The 22,326-nt window shown below is 39.4% G+C and overlaps 1 protein-coding gene across 1 annotated transcript in view; it reads left to right on the top strand.

The window, feature by feature from the left end:
* Positions 1 to 6,261: 6,261 nt before the first annotated feature.
* The window catches only part of tspan4 (tetraspanin 4), a 287,641-nt gene continuing 271,576 nt past the window's right edge, over positions 6,262 to 22,326 (top strand). The window contains exon 1 of the mRNA XM_011487843.3: positions 6,262 to 6,382. The gene's annotated coding sequence lies outside the window, so the exon portion shown is untranslated. The remainder of the gene's footprint in view (positions 6,383 to 22,326) is intronic.

The raw sequence follows: 22,326 nt of genomic DNA, 5'->3' as shown, positions 1-22,326 counted from the left end.
TTTTTTTTTTCAGGTGTTCATGTGTATTTTCCAAGTTGGACAGTTATTTTTCCGATCATTCCAACATCACATGAACGCAGCGTCACTCTAAACATGCGTTTTTCCCTTATGGACATTAACCCATTGGTGCAATTGGCACAAAATGAGAGCAAAAGCCACACATTTTGAAATAAAAAACGTTCTGTGTAAAATTTAAACTATCAATCAAAGTTAACACATGTTTTTATCCAGATTCCATGTTATTTCTTTCTTTAATGAGGCAGATTACCAAAAAAATCCAATCATCTGCCTCTGGTCTGGCCCTTCTGTCAAAGTTGAGACCCTTTGTGGCCCACGAGTCAAAAGGTTTGCCCACCACTGGTCTAGACCAATTTTATTTCGACACCCAGTGCATCTGTTATAGATCACAGGTCTGTAATGAGTACACATTCAGTTTCAGATACCCACAAACCCATGCATAACTGCGTAATATAAATATCTTCCACTTTCGGCTTCTCCCATCAGGGGTTGCCACAGCGAACAAGTCGCATGGTAGATTTGGCAATGTTTTTTTACGCCGGATGCCCTTCCTGACGCAACCTTCTCAAACCGGGCTTGGAACCGGCAGAGGTAGAGAAGGGAACAGGGAGCAGCCCGCAGTCGAACCCGGGTTTCACGGACGGAAGGCGCCGCAAACCAGCACGAGCTAAACCGGCTCAACTGCGTAATATAAATATACTCATAGAAAAATACACAAACGGAAACATCTGACACACACTTGCTGTACAAACTCTTATTTGGGTCCATTTAAACAATATTTCCCAACACACCAAAGTGTATCCCCACACAATTCAAATGTAACAAATATTTACAGATACAGCACAGTTTATTTATACTTTAGAAAAGAAAAATTATCAGAGCAATATAAAGGATTATTGTGAATACGACTGTAAGTTTGCGTGCATGGGGTCGCTAACAATGCATCTAAACAAGAACTCCAAAATTGATCACCTGCTGCAATCTGCTGATGGGTGTAGCGGTATAGAGTTTAGTGAAATGGAAGTAAAACTAACAAAAACCAAAGTGAGTAAGAGATAGTGAACAGAGGTAACAGAACGGTAATTCCACCAAATCGAAGTAAAAAGATGTGCAGTGGATCAGAGCAGAGGAAATGTAGTAGTATGTTTGAATACCAAAAAAAGACAGAAACACTGAGGTGTAGTAATAATGTGGTAAACCAGAGTGTTGAGGAGTTCACATGCAAAAAAAGCATGAAGGAAGTGTTTGAAAATAAACAATAGTAAATTACAAAAAGTGCACAGATGATGTGAGGTTTGGGAAAAGTGGAAACAAAGAGGCTCCCATGGAACTAATTTTACGTTTTATCAGCAACAACATAATGATAGCTTCTGCTGAAGCCTTTGAAGTACTTTTAAAGTAAAACATTGTGGGGATGATAAATGGAAAATGTTGAGAAAAAGCAAGTAGTAAAGGAATCTGAGATGCTGAACATGAGCGAGTTTAGGAAAGCTAAAAAAAAAACACAAGTCGGAAGGTAGTTTGTTTAGCAAAACACTCATTAGACACATTAGTCAGACACAATAGTGTGAAAGAAGTGGGATTGTTTATGGTTGAGATTTGTTAGAAGTTAACAAGTCGCTGCATGTGGTCTGTGCTTAAGTGTCTTAGATTAAAGCTCACTTGTGTTTGTTTTGCACAGATGCAGGAGGGCGGTGGCATAAAACGGTTTGGGTTTGACTGTTGTCTCTGTTATGGAAGAAATTAGTCAACTTGGACCATTGAAAAGAAAGACAACGTGATCTTTTACCTCTATATAACCATTTGTGTAGTATTGGATTTACACATTTCTGACACCCGTATCGCATTAGCATGATGCAAACTTTCCTTAAAGACCCGCTCCAATGAAAATGATCTTTTTTGTGTTTTTAACATGTTCTTGTTTTCTTTATAATAGAGGACCTATATAAAAGAAAGTAGGATTAAAACTGCATTTCTGAGTATTCCTGAATTCAAATCGCTTTGGATCAGAAAACTGGATGCTTGAAAAAGTTCAAACTAATGATGCAGTGACTGAAATGGGGGTGGCAAAGTTTCCTCCACCCCCTTGGGCTCACACTGGCCCGCTCATCCTTAAGTGTGTGATAAATGATGAGCGTTCAACGCTCGTGTGCTGTAGGGAATTGCAATTCTGATCAAACAACAGATGTCAGCTTGCATTGTTTTCCAGGCTCACCTATAGATGAAATTTGGAGAAGGCCAGCGTTCAAGATGAAGGATCAGGACCCACACCAGAAGGACACGGACACCCCCAGGCTCAGATGTGATGTGAACAATGACCCACGGTCTTGCAAGAGAACTCAGGGATCCCTCTCCCCGCGTGGAGAGAGGGCTGCCGGGCCCAGGAAGCCAGCACCGAGGAACACGGCCATCGTTGTCAAGGGCCTGGTACCCCCTACCAGGGATGGGGTAGGGGACAGATGGTCCGAGGTCCCACCTTCCTTGTATAATATATGTGTGTGTGTTTTTAAGCATGTGTTAGTGAGGGCGTGTATGTGTGTTGGAGAGTATATTTTTGAGGGGTAAAGGGTGTGTACTAAGGGGGTGCAATTAAAATTGGTGGGTAGGGCATTGACAGGACATCGGTTGCTCGCTGGCAGTTATGCCCAAGCGCCCCCCCTACCAAGGGTCCCACATGTCTAAGGTGCAATTAAAACCGCGCGGGGGGGGGGGGGGGGGGGGCGTTCCCATACGACAACCAGGGGAGGGGGAACACTGCCAGGTGACTCCTCCCCCCAAGGTGCATCGCAGGCTGACCCCCATCACCCTAATAGGTAAATGGCGTATACTTATATAGCGTTTTCTACTTTCTTTCAAAGGCCCAAAGCGCTTTACAGTCACGGCGGTTCCGCTGCCGAACACTGGCGCCAACCTCCCACCAGAGGCAAGGTGGGGTTAAGTGTCTTGCCCAAGAACACTTTGACACATGGGCGTGCAAGGCGGGAATCAAACCTGCACCACAGCTGCACCACAGCCGCACCGTGATTATATGAGGAAGAGGGTGAAGGAGGGTAAATTGATTTTTAATACAGTTACCATGTAATGTGTGGATCAAATTTGAGACACACTCATGTCAAAAGTTTTGTATCTTTACATTGTTGTGAGTAAACACTCCCAAACCACTGAGCATATCATTACCAATAGTATTTATATCTCATAAAATAAATCAAACAATTTCTTTTATGGATTTCCACAAAAGGTTTTAAAACAGCTTAATTCCCCCTCCAAAAATTAAGTTTTTAGTCAATTCTTTGATGTAGTGGACTTTGCAGTAAAATGGTTTCAGTACAAGAACATGTTATTGCTGTTTATTGCTTAGATCTGATCCGCATAACCCTGACAGAAATAAAGGAATACAACAAAAGAAAAACGTTTTAATGCAGTGCGATAAACGGCCACAGCCTATTTTCTAAAAGACGGTGAAAGCATGCATGCAAATGGGAGGTTAATCGAAGAGCTTTCAGAAGAATTTGGCTTTTCTAAATGATGGGAATGGAACTGGAATTGATTGGAGCACTTGGAAGGAGCTAATTATAGATTCAACCCTGGTTGTAAGTTTTGTCTTGCATCCATACGGTTTGTATTTTGCTGCTTATGAATGCAAGCAATCATCTTCTTATGCGTTTTAGTGATAAAACTTAAAGTCCAAATCAGGGTGCAGAGCAGTCCACATTTCTATATGGTGCATGTAGAACAAGAGGGTTTAAGAGCTGGAAAACAGGTTTAAATTGATTTTAGTTTATGTATTTATTGAATAAGGACATTTATACAAAATAGGGACATAGGCCAAAACAGCAGTCCCATGCCCACATCAAAATGCTTTTAGCTAAAGCTGATTTGCAGCATGTCTCCCTAGATGGGTTTTATTTTTTATAAAAATTACTAAAAATGAAAATGTCAAGGATTTGACTTCGGACACAAAAGCAGGACTGCAGAAGTTAGACTCAAATAAGGATTCTTTAATACGAAGACGGCTCGTAGACTTGTGAAAACTGAGGTGAAACAAGTAGAACGATCCGGTGACGAGTGAAACACAAAGAAGAGCTTATATACACATCATAAATTGTAAACAGGTGGGTAGACAGGTGCTGGTGATGACCGGAGTAAGTTACCTTAAGAACCATGAGTTAACAAAATAAAAGCCCGAACCCGGAAGGGAGACACAAAAGAACCGCCCTGGCCCCGGCTCCTGACAGAAAATACAAAACCAGGAATAAATAGTCAATGTTAAAAATAGCACAAAACAATTAAAAATTCTAAGACATGTCGGAAGAATAAAAAAACAACACAGAAATTGTTTAGGAAAATAAAAGCACACAAATAAAGCACTAGCGACTTAAACAAAATGCAATATATCATCAACAAGCCTCCAATTGAAAAGTTTAACTTTTGTCAACAAAGAAAGAAATGCAATAAAGAATAACTATGAATTAAACATGAAGAAAAGAAGGTTAGCTGTAGTGCAAAAAAAGTCTTAATTGTGGAATTATTTCACTAAAGCAGAAGAAAAGTACAGTCAAAGCTGTTGCTAAGATATCTGATGGCGTTTCAATAAGATGATACTTGATTTTAATCTTTTTCAATAAAAAAGGATTTTTTTGAGAGCCTCTGTGATGTAACCCATTAACCTTCACTTACTTTATACTTTTACAGTTTGAGCACTTCTGTTTAACTCCTAATTCCTCTTGAACTTCAAATGCTGGCACCTGAATTAGCTGACCACTATTTCAGGATTCATAGAGGTCCAAAGAACATTTCTGCACCCAGGGACCGTATATATTAAAACCAAAGCTTTTAATCTTCAGCCCTTAAGGCAGCGTTGAATTAAAAAACAGACATTTCATACCCTTGTGTGCAGCGGAAAACCCAAATGCACACTCATAGACAGGAGATAGTTAGAGCCTAAACTGGGGGATTTATTAAATAAACTTGATGTGCTTCAGGGCACAAAACCCCAAAACCACAACTGAATATTAATGATCTTCAGGAAGTCTTGGTGGGAGCAGGAAAAACACCAGCGCAACACGAATGACAAAAATTAAAGACAGCCAAGTCTTCCAAACATAACTCAAAAAAACCAGGCTACCATTTATAATGTCTACCAAGGATGCAGCACTTTCATCACAATTTGGTTCTACATTTTTTGGTTTTGTTTTGTTTTGATATATTATTTCTATATTACAAAACAAAAAAATCAGTGAAATCCATCAATTTTCTTAACCCGCAATATCCCCGTTGGAGTCACAGGGTTGCTGGAGCCTGTCCCAGCGACTGCTGGGCGAAGGCGGGGTAAACCCTGGTTAAGTCGCCAGTCTGTCGCAGGGTACACAATCATTTCAACACACATGCACACCTAGGGACACTCAGAGTAACTAATAAACCCATACAGCAGGTTTTTGGATTGTTGAACATTAAATCTTAATTAAATCTTAAAACATTTTTACCCAAATTACTGTTAATTTCATATTTGAACACAAGAAAGAAAATAAACAAAAAGTCTTGGGGGGAAAAAAAAGCTTTAGTCAACAATAAATCAGGGTTAATATGAAATGTTACATATCATTCAATAATAAATGCTCTAGGTAAACTTTTAAATGTAAATGACGTGAACAGGAAAATAACACAGTTATCTTATTCAGAAGTACAAACATCTGTGGTTTGGATCAGAGATCTTTTCATTTGGCCTTTAAGGCTCTGAAGGTCAGGTAGCCACAGGTTTTAAAATAGCTTATAATGTAGTTTAGCCAATCACAATGAAGAAATCATAGTTCTTTAAAAGGGTTGGGGGCCACATTTAATTGATTTTATGACAGGAGGCTGCAGGACAGAATTGAACGAGGGCCACATGCCTAGCTTTAACTGGTGTAAAGTCATTAAATAATAAACCATAAATCCTTCCTAAATGTATTGCAATGTTTGATCCTTTCAACGTAACTTTACTGGTATGCTGCAGGGATGCTTCAGTTCACTTTCCCCGCGATTCGGTGCACATCCCTGATGCTTACTAACTCTTTTTTTTAGATATGAATTAGTTTCATACTTTTGTGTTAATCCGTTTGCTGCCCTCTGCCCTCCCCTGGAATTTGAGCCAATTAGCCTTTAAATTAGTGGAGGAAGAGAGCCAAGGATTAGCCAGGTTTTTTTTTATTTTTTTGCAGTTCTGAAGACAAATGTCCACTAGATGTCCCTATTTTGCTCTTTTTGTTCCGTGTGTATCCATGTGGGAGAGAGCTTTGAGGGAGGGAGTCTGATGAAAAGAGCAACTTAAGAAGTTTTGTCATACACTGAGAAGAGAGACGGACAGCCAGAGTCACAGAAGTAAGAGGTAAGTCATTTTTAAATCTGTCCGGTATCTGTTCTTCCATTTCTTCTTTAACTTTACGGGTTTGACCTTTTGCCACAGATGTCATTGACTTTGCTTTGGAAATCTAAAACAAACAGTGCTCCCTTCTTGGTTTGTGAGCGTCATCGTTCCATTTATGAGTGACTTTGTGAGTGAATGCTGCTCTCCTACACTCTTCATTCACACGTCTTGGCTCTTTAGATTGACTAAGTCTCTGCAGCGGCTCAGCGTGTATTCTGATTGTTTTGATAGTGGGAATGAGTGGATGAGTGAGACTGTAGTTCTCTGATTGGCTGAAGCGTGTTTTTGTGGACCATGTTGACACTGACATAAATAGATACACGGGGAAGAACACAACTTCAAAATACCAACCATTCCTGAAGCTATCCCCTCCCATGAGTTTCCCTTCCCGGTTTCTCCTGAGGGATTACAGGAACTCGCTGGTTTTTCAAAGACATGCCTGTCCGTCAAAGAGCAAGTGGAATTCTGTGCTATACAATGTGACCTTATGTCTGGGCAGAATTGCAAGACGCTGCTTCGCATTGCACTTGGCACATAACTGAATAGTTCCACATTTATGAAAGGCTGTTAAAAAACGTTTTTCATAAAAGAACCAGAAATAATTTGGATTGCAAACTCTGTGAGTATTTATTTTTTGGACAAAATTCTCACGTGTCCATTAATATCAAACCAAACCTCTCTGACACTAGACGTAACATTCTGTGATGCGTAGACCTCAACATGGAGAATTTGATTAGTTATATTGTTTTAGAAAATATATTTTCATATGTTCTGATGCAAAACTAAGGCAGTGTGGTGCAATGCAACCGTACGACTTTTGTTCAAGAACCAACATTGTGAGTAAGAAAACCTCCCATTCTGCGTGGAACTGCTGTGGTGAGAAGATGAAAGCTGTGAGCTGAGATGCAGCTCAGAATACGCAGCAGTGGAAGGCCTGCTGCAGAATGACAGGGTCCTGCCTTTAAGGCCACCAGCATGTTAAGGTGGAAAAAAATCAAGTTAGAAAACTTTGCAAAGAAGGACTTTTGAACTCAGGTGTTCTAAACAGTATAAGACATTAAAGTAGTGAGGCAACACTGATAAGACTATCATATGTGCACTCAGTTTTGAAGCCATGAAGCTGCTCCAAACGAGGACTTCTGGCAAGAGTTCTTACACAGAACTTCAGTCATCAAACTAAATTAGATTACCGTAGGATTTATGTTAGGATTTTGACTTGGGCATCCCAAAACATTTGTTTTAATTTTACGCTTTATGCTTCTGCTAATTGTTTTTTCCATATTTTCAGCTTTCTCTCAAGATTCAGTTTGCAGTCCAAACACTAATGCATTTTTGTCTTTTAGCCTTTTCTTTTCTGGCTGATGTTCAACCAAAAATACCTGCAGCTATAATCATTTTATTGTAAATCAAAATAGAAATTCACATGCAGTATGTCACTTTTTTTTTTTAATTTAACCCATGTCATATAAAACGATTTTACAACACATTGTGTGTGATCTTCAAATGACTTTTCCTTTTTTGGGGTGTGGGATCGTTGGTGTGCAGATCAGTTGTGTTCAAAGGTTCTTTGTTAGAATCATGTCTGGTTCATTTCTGTGTGAAATTAATCTGCTCCTCATGTGCAAACACGTGTTTCTTTGTTCTGCTGCTTGAGATTACCCTTATAATTTGAAAAGCCTGTTGAGAGTGTAACACGTTACCTGCATGCAGATAGTTCTGATAACCCTGAGTGGCATACGACAAAAACCCAATGTTAGTCCGAGTGGCCCTGCGGTGGCCTAGTGAACTATCCAGGATGAGCACTACCTTTGTGCTGAAGTAGGTGGGATTGGCTCCAGCAACCCCGTCACCCTGTACAGGATTGTAAAATGGATGGACAATAAAGAATGAGATAGATAGTTGGTTGTTTTTATAATAAAACTGATAAAATCGTCTTTTTCTTGCTCTGTAAGGCACATCACAGTGGTTCCCTTAATGGCGAACATCTATTTGTAAAAACTATGGCTGTTTCCGATTATTTATTTCATACACAGAGTAAATCTACAAAAATTCAAGTTTTGGAAAGTAAGAATTCGAACATTTATAACAACATGATGGATTAGTTGTTGACCTTTCAGAAAATAGAGACTGCAAAATAGGAGATTGGATTGTGAGAGTCAGTGTAAATGGTCTATGGTTGATGAATCAGTTCCTTCTAGGTGATTAAACACAAATGATTAGGATGGGAAACTGGTAGATAAGTGGAAATCTATAAGGTAAGTACCATATTTTCAGCACTATAAGGCACACTTAAAAGCCTTAATTAATTTTGAAAAACAGTGTGCCTCATAATCCAAAGTGCCTTAAATACAACTTCATTCTGGTTGGATTTATTGATGTTAGGTACACAGCGCTTTGCCATAATCTCAGTTGATTTTTTTTACAAGTTTCAAACAAAGTGAGGTGTCATTGTGAATACACAAACACAGCTGACGTGTAGCGATGTCAGACTGTGTGTTTTCACCAATTACTCACAAGGTTGGGAGTTAGTGTAGTCATAGTAACGTTTGTTTTAGCGGTGCCGGTATCAGTCTGTTTTTTTTACGTGTTGCAAACAAGGTTGAGAGTTGCAGTTATTGTGAATATGCTATCGCAGCCCATGCTTCTAACATGGCTAACATGCGTGTTAAAAACATGTTTTAGAATTACTGTGAATGCTGGTAATAAAGTCTGACTGACTGACAAACTAATATCTGATTCATTGTCTCGCTTACTTCACCTTATACATGACGTAAACAGTCACAGAGGTGGGAAATCCCTCTGATTTGTATTGTCTGAGGAGGTTTAGAGGAGACTCAAAGTAAAATCTAGAAATAAAATCTTAAGGGGAATTGTGGATAAAAACTTCACCGGCAACATGGGTTTAGGCAGAAGAATGATCATGGAAAGATATATGATCAATCTTGACACAAATGTGGACACAGGCTGACCTGAGCTGGAGAAACCCCCCCCCCCCCCCCCCACTACAAACTGGTGTTGAAGGGGAGACACCATGAGCCAATGCATACAGAGGGGCCCAGGTGAGTATTAGACTGGAGGAGGAGGAGGAGGAGGAAGAACCCCAACCACATTCTTTATTTTTTTAAAGAAATGAATGAATGGGGTCAATGAAAAGCATTTCCATCCATTTTCAGAACCCAGTGAAACACAGGGTTGCTGGAGCCAACCCAGCTGCAGTTGGGCAAAGGCAGGATACAACTCTTGCCCACATAATCGCACACATTCACATACTCACACCTAGACCAATTTATTGTCATCAATCAACATACCAAGCATGTTTTTGGACTGTGGGAGGAAGCTGGAGTGCCTGGAGAAAACCTACGCGTGCACAGGGAAACATGCAAATCCCACACAGAAAGGTCCTAACTGGGATTTGAACCAGGGCTCTTTCACTGTGAGACAAGAACCCTAACCACCATGCAGCCTTTATAGAGAATTTCTTTTCATTCATTAAATCTCTTCTGCTCATCAAATAAAAAAATTGACACAATAAAGGAATTTTGATTTCAGAACTTTTAGGTCACACAGTTCAGTATTTTTATTTTTGCATCACAAATATTTAACCTTACAAAACTTTACAGAGGGATTTAGAAAACCTTTTTCTTTTTTTTTTTGCTTCTACAAAACACAATAGCGAACATGTTATTCTCTGGGTTTTTTCCGTAAAAAAACTCAAAACTTTCTATTAGTTAACATTAATGGGAAATGTTAACTTTGATGCAGACAGAGGGTGTTGTAACCCTTGTGCTATCCTAGGCACTTTAACATTGGAAGTTGGGTCATCTAGACCCACTAGACAGTGCGCTGAACCCTTTTTCTTCAATGATTTGTGATCTTCACTGGTGTCCATGGATTACATGAAATCCTCGTCACCTTAATCCACCTTTGTCATGGTAGGAATAACACGTCAATGTTAGGAGGGGGTCATAGGATAGCACAAGGGTTAAAAAATCAGCTTAGTGAAACTGCACGAGATGTGAAACTTTTTTTTTCTTTCATTTTTCTAAGCTCAACTCTGGAATCAAATAATTGTGAACAAGATGCTATTTTTGTTGCCATCTAAAACTGACCTAGTTGGATGAAAGGATCTCTTTGAAGAAAAAAAATCCTGGACTTACTGGGACATTGTAATATTAAGTGGATTTCGGGACCTATGAAGTTCTGTTACTGAAATTATTTTCATCAAGTTTTTTTTAACATGATTAAAATATAACCTTTTTATTTTTTATTGGATTTAAATATAAGAAATTCTCCTGATGACTGCATAAATATGACACCTTGGCCATTTTTTATTAAAATGTCAATAGAAAGTCATGCAGCAGTGACTGCAAGCCATCCCGAGTGATTGGGTATTTCCTAAAATACTGATCTGAAATGAACGCACTTGTTAATTATCCATAATCCTGCTTATGCCATGGTCTTAAAAAATAAATGAATTTCCAATCAGTTTTTAGTACTTAATTCTTGTTATTATTTTGGTTTAGTTCTCTTTTTTCACAAAAAGCCGACTATTTATTATGTGGTGCGGTTGTAATGTTACCGTGACAACGTGCTGAGCCGGCACTGACCTCGACTGCAGCGGCAAAGGAAAGCGATATATGTGCTGATCGTCACGATGGGTTATAAAAAGCATCAGTTCAGAGAGAAAGTTCACCTCTTACGGCTTTTTTTTGCCCAGAAGATGAAGCAAAAGTTTGTTATAACCCTTGTGCTATCCTAGGCACGTTAACATTGGGAGTTGGGTCATCTAGACCCACCAGACAGCGCCCTGAACCTTTTTTCTTCAATGATTTGTGATCTTCACTGGTGTCCATGGATTACATGAAATCTTTCCACCTTCATCCACCTTTGTCATGGTAGGGAGAACACATCAATGTAAGGGTGGGGTCATCTAAGATAGTACAAGGGTTAAAAGAAGCCAGAACATTTACGCTTTGTGATCGGAACTTCTTTTTCAGATGTGCATTATCACTGTGCATAATCATTATTTTTAATCCACACAATCATATATATATTTCATACACTGACTTGGTGCCATAAAATTCCAGCTGGACACAAACCATACTTATCAATTTCTCCGCCGTGATCAACTTTCATATAGGTGGCACTTCCATAAATATATAAAAAAACACCATCTATACATCACTACTAAATCCAAGTCCCTGAATGGTCAACGTTCAACCTGGTTTAACTGTATTTACTGGCTATGCATTTTCTATGAACAGCCTGAAAACAGCAGCATAAACTTGCTTGCGACACAGGAACATGAGAGTTTTGAACACGGGAGCCAGAAACACACGTTTACGTGCATTTGCATAGACTTTTCATTGGAAGTAGTCACTTGAATGCTCTTGCTGAGGGCGGTGTGAACGTAACAAAAGTGTTCTGAACTGCCCTTGCATTCCATGTAAAAGTCAAGTCTGTTAAAATAACTTGGGTCCCTTACTGTCTGAGCTGCCCTTTGTGGCTGTGAATGTGACAAGCAGGTAAACAAAACTAAAGGCGGAAAAAGTACACAAACTTCAAAGGAGAAATAAACACAGACGATTAATTAAAAAAAAAACCAAACATGGAAGACTACTTTCTCTGAGAAAAAATCCACAGTCTTGTCCTATTTATAAGTTAATGAGGAGAGCTCATGTCATCTCTGCAGCTCATGGTGACAGACTGCCTCGACACATTGCATGATGTGCACACAGCGAAGAGAAAGAGGCAGCTTCTTTCCCCTTTGTCCTCCTACATTTTATCAGCTCCAGCACGGCTGAGCTGATGATGAACTGATGGCTTGGGACAGTTGTCTGCTGGCCCTCAAATACTAACCAAAGCACAAAGCTGCAGTTTTTAGTCCCAGTTCTCTCCCTCCAGGTTTTCCCTGGTGCTTTGTTGTGCATATGCTGTCCTGAAGCGGTGAAATATGTCTGGGTGTAAAGGTGTTTACGGATTTTCTAAATAGTCTCAGCTGGGATTGTTTGTTCTAAGTATAGTGCAGTGCTGGACTTGTGGGCTTTTGTAGGGGTGGTTCAGCTTTGCCCTGACACCGGTTTAAATAAAGGCAGATTTTTGGTAACAAGGCGGCTCGAAATTCACAGATGCGTGTTTTTGATTTGTTTGCTCGCCCATTTTCCTGAGATTATCCTTTTTTTTAACTTCATGTCTGTAATTCTTCTGCCTCATATTCTCACATCACGATTCAGTTCGGGCAGGACAAAAACAGTGGACACTCCTGGCTTTATCTTAAATATTTCATACAAAGTCAACAACAAAAAATGTAAATCTATATATCAAGCCATAATATTATTTATTTGGTTCATGGCAGGTATTGAAATAAGAAACTGACAGCATATAATGCACAAAGTGCTGACATTGAAAAAATGTTATAAAAACGCAGCAGTATATGAAACAGTTTTTACAACCTTTGATTTATTAGCTAGTAAAAAAAACTATAAGAAGAAGAATATTGCAGTTATCCCTTTTTTGTAAGAAGTTATTTAATTTGTCACATCATTGTGGAAGAATTTTTGGGTCGTCATTTATTTTATCACTTTGAATACTTTCCTCTGTGCAGAGCTTTTTTATGGTTAGTCTTAGTCAGCATTTCAGTCCAATGGAAGTCTGAAATTGAACTGAATAACTGTTGTATTATTAATATCAGCAGATATTTTGTTTCAGAGATTATGGTCCTGTTGCAGGATCAAATCTTGCTGCTTGGTGTGTCATTTGTGTTCATGATCCGCTAAAGGAAAGGCTAGCTTTCTTCCTGCAGCTGCAAAGCGAGCCAGAACTCCCACCACGTCTCCAGGCTTGACTGCAATTAGGAAGTGTTTGTGCTGCTCCACAAAGACGTCTTTCTTTGGAAGTTTTTCAAAAGGCAGTGATGCACATGATATTTAAACGTTGAATTGTTAACTGAAAAACATCCCTGCAGGAATCTTGCAGTTGATTAAAGACGACTTGTTAAAATGTCCTGCAATGTTTCAGTTTTTTCCTATAAAAAAACTTTTCTTAAAAGGTTTTACAATGCAGTTATCTTGACTGAAAGACCAACTCCAACGAAAGTGGGTTTTTAACCTGTTCTTTTCTCATAACAGAGGACCTATATAACAGAATTTATGATTACAACTTCGTTTCTCAGTGTTTGTAAATTGAAATCGTGTTGTATGAGAAAAATGGATTTGGAAGAGCTCAGACTAATTATGCAGTTACTGTATGGGGTGTGCCAAAGTCTCTCTTTTCCACGCCGCTCCCCGCCCCCTTGCGTGCACACTGGCCCCCTCACGTTTAGGTCTTACCTGACTTAAAACTCTACGGCTGGATTGATCCATTAAAAAAAAACGAGTTCATTCTGTACAGGAGACACAGCACAGAGGAGAATGGTTGACAAGATCTACAGCCAATCAAGAATCAGAGCCTATTGTTGAAGAAAACAGTAACCCTTGTGCTATTCTAGGTATTTTAACGTTGGCAGTTGGGTCATCTAGACCCACTAGATTTGTGATCTTCACTGGTGTCCATACATGAAATCTTTCCGCCTTTATCCACCTTTGTCATGGTAGGGAGAACACGTCAAAGTAAGGGTGGGGTCATCTAAGATAGCACAAATTAAATAAAAAGGCATTCAAACTAGCCTCTTGTGGTCATTTGAGGAACTGCAAAACCTGGTTTATTTTTACCTGTGGTGTATTCAGACTGGACTCATTTGATTCGCATAAAGTTAACCTAGAGTTTGTTTACTCCCAATAATCCTGAATCCATTTTCAGTCTGAATACACCCAGGTGGACCCTGGTTCGGGACTGGGAACCGCTCTCGGACACGACTTTCAAGCTGGTCTTGGTTCGTTTCCCATCGGACTGAACTTCGGTTCGCTTTTAGTTTCCTCAGTCTGAAAAGGCTCAAAACAACTGGACCTAAACAGCCACCGAAGCCGAGCCTTACAGGGTGTAAACAGAGTAGAAGGGCAGCAACCATAACCTGCAGACAACATGGAAAACGATGAGACACAGCCACTTATTGAAATTAGATTGGATGAATGCAGACTCATTCAAAGAAGTTTTAACGTACACTGTTTACCTGACAATCTATCTGTCATAAACACTTATCAGCGTACCTTCTTAGCCGTTGTCTCCTCAGTAAACCCCCAGCAGCATGCCTCCACCGTATGAAAGCAGCAAGTAAAAAGTGATTTACCTGACGTTGATACAGACGTTCAAAATTGATCATTGAAATAAAAAGTTTGAATAAGTGAACTATTCCGACAAGAATTGCAAAGCACAAGACTTCCATTATTCATTCTGTCGTTGCTTTGCCCCGCCCTCATAATTACATCATCATAAAGACACGTCTGAATACACAAAAAGCTTTTTTATTTCTATGGAAGTTTGGACATATGCTCAAGATTAGTTTATGAAATGCATTTAAATAAAAATGTATGAAGAGTCCTTACTTTGCTAGTTTTTTTGAAGAAAATCGGTAGAGGAAAAACAAAAACCTTGTTTCTCCAAATGCTGCTTTAGCATGTTGACTTCATTCTCACTAAAATGACGTGGAGTAAAATGTACTGCATTGATGTTTGTCTAAAGTTGTATTTGTCAAACTTCCGAAGGATCTGGCCTTGATCGTCTGATATCTAATTGTGCTCTGATAAAAATCCTAGAGCGGCTGTGCTCTCTTGGCGCAGATGAAAATTATTTTAAAGACATTCTTAGCGATGAGTGTTGTTGACTGCCAGACAAACATTTGAACTTGAAAGCCCCCTCTTGATGTCAAAAAGTTGTTTATTTTCCAGCACGTCTTCTAAGGCAACGGGGAAGCAGCGTGCGCTCTCATATTCTGAAGGGCCTCCTTTGTGTGTTCCTCCCTGTTGGGAACTCTTTGGAGATGTTGGAGCGAAAACCACAACCCATAACTACACACTTTCTCAGCGCGCTGACTTTAAGCCTCACGCCCAGTTTAACACAAAAAATACAAGGCGATGTGGTTTTTTTTCTCCTCATACTGGATTTCTTTATGCTGCCCCACCTCCTCGCACCCTTTATTTCACTCTGTCAGCTATAATTTACTTTATATAGCCACAAACCTATAGTCGCATATTGTGTATTTTTTTGTTTAGACTACTCAGTTGTCTGTGTAGATGATAAACACAGCAGAGGGTATTTATGGAAGTCTGTAAAAGTGCTCCTTTTATATGGTACAACGTGGTGAAACATATTTTTAGAAAATTCTTTAAGTATAAAGACATCTTTTTGCGCATCATTTCCACAAGCGTTTTTCTGTATAGCAGAAGCCTTAATATTCATGTTTTTCAGCAAGCTGAATGAGTGAATGAAAGACGATTCTCATTTGCACGTGTGGCTGGTTTGAATAGACGTGAGCTAACTATGTACAGGCCTGATTCCCAGACATGGATCATGCTGTAGCCTCAGAGAAAATCAATTTTCAAGACATAAAAGTGGAAAGCATCTGTCTTTTAGCAGTAGAAGAAAGTGTCTACCTCGCATAATGGACTGAACTGCGCCACACTGAATGCAAAGTGTAGAGCTGTTCCAAGTACACAGCTAGATTTAACTTTAAAGTAGAATCCTTTATGACAAAAACATTTTTTTTATGTCTATCTTGATCAGGACAAGATATTTAAATAAAACATCAGTTATTCTAAACTGTTTTTTTTTTATTTAAATGCGTTTGGATGTTTTTTTTTTTATGGATAAAAGCATTTTTTCTAGTTGACATTTTGCGTGAAACAGTTGTTTAATCTTAAAATGCATTTTCTTTTCACGTGTTCTTTGAAATTAAAATCCTATAGTTTTAGCTTGATCTTTCCTGGATTTATGATTACAGCGTCTGGAGTATGGCAGATTTTTTTCATTGCAGTTTTTGCCTTTTTTCTCTCTCTTTCTACAGCGCACTGTGCTCTCCGTCCTGATTGGATGTCGCCTGTGCAGAAAATTGTTTAGCTGGCCAGTCACAGAAATTTTGAATCGCGAGCAGATCTTTGTTTTCATTCTATTTTATTTGGCTTTTTCTGAACTTTGAGAGTTTAAAAAAAGAAAAGTGTGAAAATGCTCATGACTATCTGAGAAAAGTGAAGCCAGTAGGGAGGTTTAGTCTTAAACATCTGTAATCCTACTTTGCAGATTTCACCTATAGTGAGTTGTTTATGGTAAAAATCCCCTGGGTTAAATGAGGGAACACTGCCTACCGCATTTTCTGCACTAAAGGGTGCACCTAAAAGCTTTGATTAAAAAAAGACAGTTTGCCTAATACAGGTTTCCCCACAGGGCAACACAATCACTCCCACACCCATACTCACCCAGTATACTTTAGAGTAATCAGGTACCTAAGAAGTATGTTTTTGGACTGTGGGGGGAGGCCGGAGTGTCCGGAGAAAACCCACACATGCACGAGGAAAACATACATACTCCACACAGAAAAGACGCAGCCGTGATTGGAACGGAGGCCTTCTTGCTGTAAAACAAAGGCGCTACCTACCGTACAGCCCTGTGCTTACAGATGTTGAAGCAACAGGTCAGTCTGTGTTTTTAAGAGTTGCAAACAGGGTTGAGTGTTATTGTGTATACACTAACATGGCTATTGTGTAGCAGTGTCGGACGGTTTGTGTTTTTTTTTTATATGTTATAAACAAGGTTGGGAGTTACAGGTATTGTGAATACGCATGTGGCTAACATGCAGCGTGTTACAAACATTCTGGACTTATACTGTGAACACAGTTAACAAAGTATGACTGACTGACAGACTTTTCCTTGACTTGTTGTCTTGTTTAATGCGCTTTATAGTTCAGTGCGCCTTCAATTTGACACAAGTTCAACAATAGGCCAGTCATTGGCCTTATAATCTGGTGTTTTTAGAAAATACAGCATTCAAAATCTTGGGCATCTTTTTAAAAATTCATCTCTCAATTTTTGTTCCATGAAGGGCTGGTCACACATGCTCATAGTTGGAGTGCAAAGCCTTTGCCGTGAGCTTTTGCTCTTCCTTTTGTTCAACTTTAAGTCCTCACTGTTGTGGGACTATTAAAAGCATAGTGTGCTCAAGTACTTTGTAATCTGCAGGGCCTGTGAGCTCTCCCTGGAGGTAACATGCAAGCTTACAGCTGTTTTTTTATTTGAAATAAAGTGGATTCTCTCTGCCTTCACACTGAAGACTTCCTGTCTGCTAGATACTTTTTAGATTATTCTCCATGATTCAGACACAGCAACAAAAAGACTTGACATACATTTCATCTGTCCCCTTTTTTTTAAGGGACAGTGTTTTAACTGCTAAAATAAATGAGAATGCATGTGTTGGTTTCACAAACTTAAAAATACAATGATGGATAATAAATATGGATCCATTTGGACTCTACACAGCAAAAATTACGTTTTCCCCGCCCCACTCAATAAAGGTCTCTATAAAGTTACATTTGAAGCTTTGTTTGGTTCCCCCATTGGCCAACCCACCTACCAATAAATAAGTTATACCACAAAAATGAACAAATTTGTCTTCCAATAAAATCTTAATTGCTAATTTCAGAGTTGCCATGAATTCTTGATACATGTAAAACAATTCCAATCATACTTTAATCTATTGTAAGATGGTCCCAGTGGTGTTTTAGTTTTGATTTTGCAGTTTTTGAACAAAATGTGGGCGGTTCTGTTGGTGTGAAGTAAGCCTACTCTCATTTCCCATCATCTGTTTATTTACACTCTCTCCTGTTAGCTTACAGCCCAACCTGACATTAGCAGTGCAACAAAAATGGCAAGCAATATTGGAGCTATCCAACTATACAGTTTGACATGCCTGGCGAGGACAACAAAGACGTTCATGGATCTACAGGTAGTCGTCTACAAGTAGATGCATCAGTGTGCAAAAATCTTTTCGTATCTTTTACATCACAGCTACAACTTTTTTAGCTGCATTTTTTTCGTCTGCTCCTGATTCACAGGGCTTTGAAATAAAAGATACTCATAAATGCAACTTTAATCTTCATTTTCATTTTACAGTTTCTCCATCATCAGAAAAATCACGCAACATTATGATAAAACACCTTTCATTGGAGTGGGGCTTTAAGCATAAAGTAGGCCTTTTTAACATTGGAGTCAAAAGAGATTTACTCCTCTCTGGACCCAGCCCCTGGTGGGTTTTGGGGGTACTGTAACATTTGGTACATCCTGGTTTGCGTCAAATTCAAAATGTTGAGTATTGGTTGTTACAGGTTGGAAACAAACCTGTGGAAGTAAAGTAAGATATGACAGACGGATATACTTCAATTCAGTGATGTTCTACACTGTCTGTCACTTTCTCTGCACATGGAGTAAGTCAATTACAGACAGCCTTAGTAAATAAGGTTTATATGTCATATTACTAATTAGAAGACACCTTCAAAGCTTTACTGTGGGCAGAGCATTAACGTTCATTTGAGAAAAACAAATAAAAAGCATATGGAATTAAAGATTTAATTGAGGTAATGACATTTTTCCCCTTTCTGAATAAAATTCTTGTTTGATCCTTTGTTTTTCTTTTAAAGATACTGACTAGGAATATATATTATCTGATAACCAATACATTTTAGGGCAGACAACTTAATTTTATTTACCAATTAGCTTATTTCAAAAATAGATCTTGAAATTTAATTAGTGCATGTAAACATTATAATTCTAATACATTTAATAAACCAGATTCGTTGCTTAAAAATAATATTTATATGGAATCCTGAGTTGTTTTCGCACCATTAAGCCTCAAGAACTCTAAAAACAATACATATAAAAAAATAACAAAAACTACTATCATCAACATGTGCAATATTTTGTTAAGAAAAGTATGCAAGTTTTTAGATTTTATATTCAAAATGCGTTTTTATTTTCAGCTCTGACTTTGTCATGACTTTCTTTAAGCAAAACATACCCAGATGCTGGTACTTGGAAGGACAACACAGGTGATTATTGAGGCAAGTAAAAAGGTTTATTTTTTCCGGCGTGGCTTGGAGTTGCGGCGAGGCAGGAGGCTGGATCCTGGATCGTGGCTCGTGGCATGGCTGGAGGAAGTAATGGCTTGTGGCGTGGCTGGAGGTTAGAGATGGGTCGTGGCTTGGCGGAAGGATTCCAGGATTTACATGAGGAACCTCTGCTCAGGAAGACTGGAGACTCAGGTGACCACTCGTGGTTTAAATGTCCTGAAGACGAGAGCATAAGACGAGAGCATAAGACGAGAGCATAAGACGAGAGCATAAGACGAGAGCATAAGACGAGAGCATAAGACGAGAGCATAAGACGAGAGCATAAGACGAGAGCATAAGACGAGAGCATAAGACGAGAGCATAAGACGAGAGCATAAACACATGGGCTAAGATAAGCTTAGTGACCAGACTATGCACCATCAGGGGCAACGAACTGGCGATGAACGCTGGCACTGGATCTCCTTAAGAAGGTCTGGAGGATAATGAGGTGAGTGGCCACAGCTGGTCGAGTCAGGAGAGGAGCAGAGAGGGGAGGGGGAGGAGAGCTGCTTTTAAACACTTGGACAGCATCACGAATATCATTGTCATACAGTGATGATAAAAGGTCATTCTGCTTCTGATGTTGGCTGTCTCTAAAGCGGTTTCGTAGTCATCTGCATGTTCATAGATGACAGCTTTTGTCTGATTAAAGCTGATTAAAACCTCCGAAGTAATAGAAAAGGACACACGTTTCCAAAGTTGAGCAATGGTATTTCTCAGAAAAGATCAGACTCAGGATGTAGAAGTTGACATTTTTAAATCATCGAATTAATGAACGATGTGAGTAATAAACCCTGACTTTCTCCTGATTAGTGCTCATTATGGTATATTTCTTGATTTGCCTATTTTTTGGAAGTACTGTCACATTAAGAAGGCTTATTTTAATGGCACTTTGTAGATGATTCATCTAATTTCATGCCCAATCAGCTCACAGTTGCTAATGTCACATGTCATTACCCCCTTTTAGAAATAACTTCCTCTGCGCTGCAATTAAACCCCTATGCTGATGCCTTTGTTGATGTGAATGCTCTCTGTACAGTCTGTTGAGTGGCGGTCAAACTCATTGACAAAGGTGCTTCTTTGGTTAAACTCTCTGGAGGTAAACAATGATTGTTTCGTTTTTCTGCTGTCTGAATGCTCTTTGTGACAAAGACCAGAACCTCAAATTCAAGGGACTTCATTTTTCTTTTTACCAATTCAAGACGTGAGGGATACAACATGCAGAAAGCAATACAAAAGTTCCAAATATTTTTGGTTAAAATTCAAGACACCTATCAACAGTAAGGGCTGATACGGTGGTACCGAATTATGGCCTGCTACCAGTGCATGGGACACTTGGTATCGGGCCACAAAAAAACAACAACCCCAAACTAATTTTTTTTTCTGTTTTATTCATGATCTAATTCTGAAGAAAATTTTATTTTGGAAAAATACTGGATTCTCCTCACTACATCCAACATATTCTTGACGCATGTCAAGTACCTCTGTCAAAAAAACATTCTTGAACTACCAAAAAGCAAAGTAAACAAAAAACAAACGTATTTGGAAAGTTTGTTTTTGCAGATGAGAGTCAGAGAGGAAACAGAAGAAGAGCCGGTTATGTCCTTTTTGTGTAGTTTGCATGTTCTCGCCGTACATGTGTACGTTTTCTTTGAGAACTCAGTCTTCCTCCCACAGTCCACAAACATGCTTTGTTGGTTGAATAATGATTCTAAATCCTACTTGGATGTGGTTGTATGGCCCTGTGACAGGAGACTGGCTCTCGGTGCACCCCACTTTCACCTGACAGTAGCTGGGATAGGCTCCAGTAGCCCAGTGACCCCAAAAGGTTAAGGAAATGAATGGAGGGTTGGATGGATGGGTGGATGTATGGATGGGTGGATGGATGGGAGGATGGATAGATGAATGGATGAATGGATGGATGGATGGATGGGTGGGTGGGTGGATGGATGAATAAATGGATGGATGGGTGGGTGGGTGGATAGGTGGGTGGATGAATGGATGGATGGATGGGTGGATGCATGGGTGGATGGATGAATGGATGGATGGATGGATGGATGGGAGGATGGATGGATGGAATGGTGGATGGATGGATGGATGGATAGATGGGTGGATGGATGGATGGGTGGATGGGTGGGTGGGTGGATGGATGAATAAATGGATGGGTGGGTGGATGGATGGATGGATGGATGGATGGGTGGATGGATGGATGGATGGATGGATGGATGAATGGATGGATGGATGGGTGGGTGGGTGGGTGGATGGGTGGGTGGATGAATGGATGGATGGATGAATGGGTGGATGGATGAATGGATGGATGGATGGGTGGGTGGATGGGTGGGTGGGTGGATGGATGAATGAATGGATGGATGGATGGGTGGGTGGATGGATGAATGGATGGATGGATGGATGGATGGATGGATGGTGTACATGCACTCAGATCAAGTGAAAAGATCAAAAATTTATTATGACAGAACTTTGACCTTAAAAATACACATGTGAACTTAAAAAAACAAACAAATAAAAACTCATCAAAATAGCTAAGCTGGTGCAAAACACATTGTTTTCTTAAGTTAATATCTACAACCACAACCAGAAAACATAAAAAAAAAATAAACTCACGCACATGCCTGTTCAGTAAATAAAAAAAAACAACTAAAAAAGAATATATTTCTTTGTGTTTCTGAGTTCTATTCTTGAAGTAGAATCGTTCCATCTGGGACACATCTATTGTCTTTCTTTTTTGAAGGGTTTGAGAAGCAGAATCACTGCAGGGAGGTGGTAGAGAAAACAGCACCTATCTTCCTCTTTTTTTGAAGTTCTGGGACATGATTAACATTCACAGTCTGCAACTTCTCAGTCAGTCCACTGTGACCT

The sequence above is a fragment of the Oryzias latipes genome, chromosome 3, assembly GCF_002234675.1.
Source record: "Oryzias latipes chromosome 3, ASM223467v1".
Taxonomy (NCBI): domain Eukaryota; kingdom Metazoa; phylum Chordata; class Actinopteri; order Beloniformes; family Adrianichthyidae; genus Oryzias; species Oryzias latipes.
The sequence above is the reverse complement of the archived record's forward strand: the minus strand, read 5'-3'. Positions and strand labels throughout refer to the sequence as shown.